Here is a 7,713-nt window from a genome sequence, read left to right as displayed (position 1 = left end):
CAAAGTCGTCCACATAAAGGACCATGATCATACACCTGCCTCCTTCTCTGAAGATATACAAATTTGCATCAGATGGGCTCCTCCTGAACCCATTTTGCAGAAAGTAGGCATCAATTCGTTGGTACCATGCTCGTGGGGCCTGTTTCAGCCCATAAAGTGCCTTCTTCAGTTTGCAGACTTTACCTTCTGAACTGAGGATCTCAAAACCTGGTGGTTGTTCCACGTATACCTCCTCCTTGAGATCTCCATTTAGAAAGGTGGATTTCACATCCATCTGAAACACGGGCCAACTTCCCTAGGCAGCTAAAGCCAAAACACTACGAATTGTGGTTAGTCGAGCTGTGGGAGCAAAAGTATCTTGATAATCAAAACCATGTACTTGTGCAAATCCTTTTGCCATGAGCCAAGCCTTGTACTTATCCAACGTGCCGTCAAACTTGTACTTGATCTTGTACACCCACTTGGTTCCGATTACCTTGCGTTTTGGTGGTCGATCCACAAGGTCCCAAGTGTTGTTCTTCATTATGGAGTTATACTCCGACTGCATAGCCTCCATCCACCTATCATCGCCCTGTGCCTCTTCAAGACACTTGGGTTCATCAACACAGATCACTTCTGTCATCAAAGCATAGTTGACCAGGTGTTCATGTGCCCTTCTTTGCTCCTCTAATCCCTTGGACCGGCGGTGTTCGGATGGTTCCTCCTCAATGGTTGGAGGTTCTCTACCGTCCAAAATCTGCTTTACCCACTTCGGGAATGGCCGTTGCCATTGTGGTTCTGCAGGCTCTTCTTCATCTTCTTTGTCTTGAATCCTCCCAAGCACCGTTGGGGGAGTTCGGTCTGCTGTTGGTGGCGGTACTGGATGGATATCGTGGTCTTGGTTGTCTAGGAAGGAAGCATCCTCCTCCAATTGATGCGGCTATTCTGAGAAGACCACATCGCGACTTAAAATTACCTTCTTGGTAACAGGGTTATAGAGACCGTAACCCTTCGCCTCTTCACTGTAGCCCAAGAAAATACACTTCCGACTCTTTGGTTCCCATTTGGTCCTGGTAGCATCAGGGACATGCACAAAACAGTCACATCCAAAAACTCTGAAATGTGTAGTTGAAGGTTTCTTACCAGAGAAAGCTTGCAGTGCAATCATCCCATTCACAGCCTTCGTGTAGCTACGATTGAGGATGTAAACTGCCGTGTTACATGCTTTAGTCCAAAAAGTCTTTGGCAAATCTTTCCCTTTCATCATACTCCGGCCCATTTCGCAGATGACGCGCATCTTGCATTCTACTACTCCATTTTGATGTGATGTATGTGGCGGGGGTTTCTGCCTCTTGATTCCATGACTTTTGTAGTAACTTTTGAATTCAGCCGATGTGAACTCTCCACCTCTGTCTGATCTCAGCTTCTTCACCTTCCTCCCCGATTCTTTCTCGACCATTACATGCCATTCCTTGAACCTACTGAAAGCCTCATCTTTTGTCTTCAGGAAATATATCCATATCCTTCCACTGTAGTTGTCGATCAGCATCATGAAGTAGAAGGAACCACCCAAAGATTCCGTCTCCATCTTTCCGCAGAGGTCCATGTGGATGAGCTCTAGAGGAGCCTTTGCTCTGCTAGCCTCTTTAAGAAAGGGCTACCGATGCTGCTTGCCCATCATGCAAGCTTCACATACATCGGGTAGATCTTAAATTTCTAGTAGGTCTGCAATCATTCCACTTTTATGCATCTCCCTTAAAGAACTAAGGTTTAGATGACCAAACCTCTCATGCCATAGCTTAGTGTTCTTCACATCTGCTCGAGCACTGAAAGCTAAGAGTTCGTAAATGTTGTTGCACTGTGTACCTTTACCAATGACCTTTCCTTGAAGATCCAAGATCTGTGCACCATTCTTATCGAATTGAACTTTGAGGTCCCGATCCGTGATCGCAGAAACAGACAACAAGTTTCTCTCGATATCTGGTACATAAAGAACATCGGACAACTGTTTTACAACTCCATCTGACTTGAGAGCAATCGTACCTTTTCCTTTTGCTGGACATTTTTCATCATTGCTGACTACTACCATGATGTCATTCCCTACCGGCTATAGAGAGGTATAGCAATCCTTCCAATTGGTCATGTGGCGCGATGCACCACTGTCAATGATCCAAGGTTCATCCGCAGGTACATGAATTGCCTCCGTGTAAATCTCCTCAATTGCGATGAACAACTCTATTGGTACTATTTGCGTGCTGTTGCTGGACTCTTTCTTCACTCCGTTCTTCTCATCTACAATCTTCTTGTGGCATTCATTCTACTTGTGCCCTGCCTTGTTGCAATAGAAGCACTTGATCTTTTTCTCTTTTTTATCATCAGACTAAGATGGGTTACCAAAGTCCTTACCCTTACCTTTCTTTGATCCGGTCCAGAAAGCCGAATCTTCTCCAGTCCTCATCTTTTGACGCATCTCCTCCTCCAGAAGCATCGCACTGAAATCCTCAAAGTTGAGGGATGGAATTTTGTTCTGTGTATTCAGCGCCATAACAAGACCGTCGCACTTTGGTGGGAGAATCCGTATGCACCTTCGTGCTAGATTCTCGCTGGTGACAGTGATGCCAATCGCAGTCATCTGATCGCGCAGATTCTTCACCCTGGTGATGAACTTCTCTGCCGCTTCAGACTCAGACAATTTGTCATTTGCGAGTTGAGTCTCAAGATTCTGAATCTGCGTCTAATTTGTGGTCTGGTACTGATTTTTCAAGACTATCCATGCCTCCTCCGCTGTGGTGACATGTTGAATTAATGCCATGACGGAATCACTGACACTGCAGACAATAGAACACAATGCATCTGCATTTCTTCTTGTCCACACGAGAATCTCATCCGCATTTGGTACTATTTGTTGTCCTGCATTGGCTGGATCTAGTCTCGGAACCGACCTCATGTCCACCCTAGTAGTAGTGTCCCAAAGCTCATATGCGCTTAGGATGGTCTTCATTTTGAACTTCCAGAGAGGATAATTAGAGCCGTCCAACTTTCCGCTTTCGCCGAACGGTGGGATTCGCAGTCTTGCGGGCTGGGCCATCTCTCACAATCTGATCGCAAATAGAAACACACTACCAAATCTTCTTGTTAGAGTCCAGGCTCGGATACCATGTAAGAAAATAATACGTCTGTGCTCAACAAATAACAGGATCTCGTACACAAGACAGAAAACAAGATAGTATGGAGAATCAAAAGTTTGATTACTGTAGAGCTGATACAATAGATGGCACTGCCTCCCAGCCGTGCGCTCCTGTGAAAGAAGCTTTGATGGCGTGCTAGAAACAGTAGAAGACGGAGGCTGAATGCTAAGGAATCAAGGTTCTTGTAGCTAGTGATAAAATGGGCTTCACGGGCTTGCTCTTATATGTGAAGATAGTGGGAGAGAGGGAAGGAGTCTCACTTGAGGCTTTCTCACAATCACAATGGGGGAATACACACAAAGGTGGAGGTTGAAAACAGTTTTCCTCTTCTTAGTTGTGAAAACCAAAAGAACTCTTGTACAAAGAAAATAGAAGAACCCTATATGTGGATCTCAAACCAAACTCAACTAACTAAGGTGGCATACTAACTGAGCCACAAACTAGAGTAGATAAGGATAGCTGTCATCCAGCTATTATTCGTGGGCGGTGTACCAACCGCATCTCCAGCTATAACAAGTCGGTGACATAAATACACAACGGTCACCCTAGCATATTTCGACTGGAGCTCGATATCTCAACACTCCCCCTCGAGCTCAATCCCAATTCCTGCACACCAAGCAGGTCTCTGAACTTGCGCAGCTTCTCTGCGCCCAATGCTTTCGTGAATATGTCAGCTACCTGATCCTCTGTGCTGACATAAACTAGATCAATAAGACCTAGTAAAACCTTCTCCCGCACATAGTGATAATGCACCTCAATGTGCTTTGTTCTAGCATGAAAGACTGGGTTGTTTGCAAGGTGTATGCTGCTCATGTTGTCACAATAAATGACAACTGGCCCATCTGTAGACTGATGCATATCATAGAGTAGCTTATGCAACCAAGCTACCTCACATGCAGCCATTGCTGCACCCCTGTACTCAGCTTCTGTGCTCGACAAGGCAACTGTAGGCTGTTTCTTGTTGCTCCAAGTGACTGCAGCACTCCCAAAAGAGAACACATATCCACTGGTAGATCGTCTATCAGAAATACTACTAGCCCAATCAGCATCAGTGTATCCATGCAACTGTATCTAAATCCCAGCCTCATAAAATAGTCCATACTGCAATGTGGACTTCACATCCCTGAGTATGCGTCTAGCCGCATCCAAATGCGGTTTCCTTGGAGCCTGCATAAACTGACTTACCAACCCAATAGCATAGCTCAAATCTGGCCTGGTAATAGTCATGTAAATCAAACTTCCTACTATGCGTCTGTACATAGTAGGGTCTTCTAGAAGCTCACCTGCATCTGCGCTCAGCTTCACATTCTGCTCCAAAGGAACTGAAATAGGCTTACAGCCTGTCATCCCATATTTGGACAGCATGTCCAATCCATACTGCCTCTGCAAGAGCTGTATCCCACTTGGTGATCTAATCACCTCAATGCCCAAGAAATAACGCAGCTCTCCCAAATCCTTCATCTCAAACTTCTGCTTCAATAGCATTTTCACATGAAGGATATCTTCATCACTATCACCTGTGATGATCAAATCATCAACATAAATGACAAGCAGCATAATCCCTTTCTCTGTTTTTCTCACATAGAGTGAGAAATCTGCCTTGGAAATCTGAAAGCCAATAGTGACAAGATACTGTCCTATCTTGTCAGACCATGCTCTAGGTGCTTGCTTCAAGCCATACAAGGCTTTCTTCAACCTGCAAACAAACTCAGGATGAATAGCATGAACATAACCTGCTGGCTGCTCCATAAAGACCTCTTCTTGCAAATCACCATGCAAGAAGGCATTCTTTACATCCATCTGATGTAAAGACCATCCCTTTGATGCAGCCATAGCAATGACTGCTCTTACGGTTGCCATCCTTGCAACCGGGCTGAAAGTTTCTTCATAATCAATGCCATATGTCTGTGCATACCCCTTGACAACTAATCTTGCCTTGTATCTATTCACAGAACCATCTGCATTGTGCTTGATCTTATAAACCCACTTACAGCCAATTGCATTCTTGCCTTTAGGCAAAGGCACCAATTCCCATGTAGCATTAGCATCCAAGGCATCCATTTCTTCATCCATGGCTTTCTCCCACTTTTCATTTCCCATGGCTTGCTCAAAAGAAGTGGGTTCTGGTTCCTGTATCACTTTGACCATATAGGCATAGTGAATGGCTGTAAATCCATCATATTTCAGCCTATCCACAGGATACCTAACCCTGGTAGACCTGCGCAAAATAGGCTCACTTCCAGGTGCTCTCAAAACATCCCTGGTCTTCCTTACTCCAGGTGTAACAACAGAAGGAATACCGAACTCATCATCAATGCTCTGCTCTGAGCCACTGGATTCACCATCCACATAAGAGTGACCTGCATTCACATCAAACATGGGCTGATCTACCTTCTGTTTTCCTTTTCGTGATACCTGCATACCACTCTCTGCATTGCTTTGAGGAGATTCTCCTGATCTCAATCTGCCTGTCCATGGCGAAGTATGTGAACCACTGCTAGAGGACACTCCAGGTCCACTGATGTTTTGTGATTACTGCTGTGAATTCTGTGCAGCATTACCATTTTGTGCATCTACATCAATCATCACATTTACTGGTTTATACCAGCTACTCATTTCATCAAAAACAACATCTCTTCTCACTGTGAACTTACATGTAGAAGGGTTTTAGCATCTATACCCTTTCTGCTGCAGAGAATAACCAATAAAGACGCACTTCTCAGCTTTTGGATCCAACTTGGACCTCAACTCATCTGGCACATGGACATAGGCAATGCAACCAAAAATTTTCAAATGAGAAATATCTGGTTTCCTACCAGTATGCATCTCCTCTGGCGTCATGCCATGTATTGCTGCAGTGGGAGTCCTGTTCATTATATAAACTGCTGTAGCAACTGCTTCAGCCCAATAATAATCTGGTAGATCTTTTTCATTTAGCATAGCCCGAGATACCTCTCCAATATGCCTGTTTTTCCTTTCTGCAATTCCATTTTGCTGTGGGGTATGACTGCATGAATATTGATGCTTTATACCATGCTCTTGCAAGAACCTTGCAAACTCATTTGAGAGGTACTCTCCCCCTCCATCTGACCTTAGGCATTTTATTTGCAGGCCTGTTTCTTTTTCAACCATAGCTTTAAAAGCTTTGAAGTGCCCAAACACTTCACTTTTCTGCTAAAGTCATCAATAAATGTGACAAAATAGTGACAGCCTCCAATAGATGCAGCTTTAGTAGTCCACACATCAGAGTGGATTAATTCCAATGGCTTTTTACTCTCTTGAACATGCTTAGGAAATGGTTTCCTTGCTTGTTTCCCAAATTGACAGGCTTCACAAACCTTGTGCATTTCTGCAACCTTGAATTTAGGCAATCCTACAACAGTATTTTGGGCTTGCATTGATTTAAGCTCGGGGGGGTCACTATGTATAAACCCTCTATATCACGTGCGTTCAAGGCCTATATTTAAAGTCCCTTATCTGTAAAAAATTTCATTAATAAAATGTACCCCTTTTCTATACAAATCTGTAAATTTTTTCCAAAACTATTTTAAATAGTCCCTTATGTATATTTATTTCTGTAAATTTTAGAAATTAAAAAAATCCTTCTGTTGAACTCACGTGATAGGGTTACATATGATGAGTGACCCCCACGAGGATTTAAGTCGCTGTATATTAACATGACCAATGCGTTTGTGCCAGATATCAATATCTACAACTACACCGGTCCCATGTGCAAACATTGCTACACTCAATTCAGGTATGTCCGCATCCAACGTAAGCATCCTGCCCTTCTTCTTTCCTTTTGCTATCAAGCGACCATTATTTTTCATATCCTCAACAAAGCATCCATGAGGATTAAATCTGACCTGCAAGCCCTGCTCAACCATCTGACCAATAGAAACCAGGTTCTTGGTGATGTTCGGGACATGAAATACATCAGACAAGTATTTCTTTTTCCCATCCTGCATAGACAAAGGAATTTTGCCAATCTGCACAATAGGATGTGCAGTATCATCACCAGTCTCCACAAATCCTGGTTTTTCCATTTTCCTTGCATCCTGCATCCGTTCAGCATGACCTGTCATGTGGTTTGATGCACCTGAGTCAACATACCACACATCATTGCTTTCTTCTGCACTTGTCACAGAATTTGTCATATGCTGCACCATAAACAAATGCTCATTTCTGTCATCACCCTATCTACTAGAGGATGCATAATTGCCTTGCTGCAATTTTCCATTCATAATGTCATTCTGCTTTTTGTAGCAGTCTTTAGCCATATGCCCCATTTTACCACAGTAGTAGCATTCAACATTGCTGTTTGCATTTTGGCCTCTCTGCCATCCACCACGGCCTCTTTGGCTCCCCATGCCTCTAGAGTTACCACGTCCTCCTGCATAGGACTGGTTTTCTTGCATTTGCTGCATATTTTGATTTCTACCACGGCCTGCAGATCGGCCTCCTCTACCTCTGCCTCTACCTCTGCCAGCATTTGAGTAGAAGACAGTTTCTTTTGAAGTTCCTGCTGAAGAAGATGCACCACCAT

The sequence above is a fragment of the Dipteris shenzhenensis genome, chromosome 7 (genome assembly GCF_047967505.1).
Source record: "Dipteris shenzhenensis isolate YYH24624 ecotype China chromosome 7, Dip_SZ_1.0, whole genome shotgun sequence".
NCBI lineage: Eukaryota > Viridiplantae > Streptophyta > Polypodiopsida > Gleicheniales > Dipteridaceae > Dipteris > Dipteris shenzhenensis.
This window is presented reverse-complemented; position numbering follows the sequence as displayed.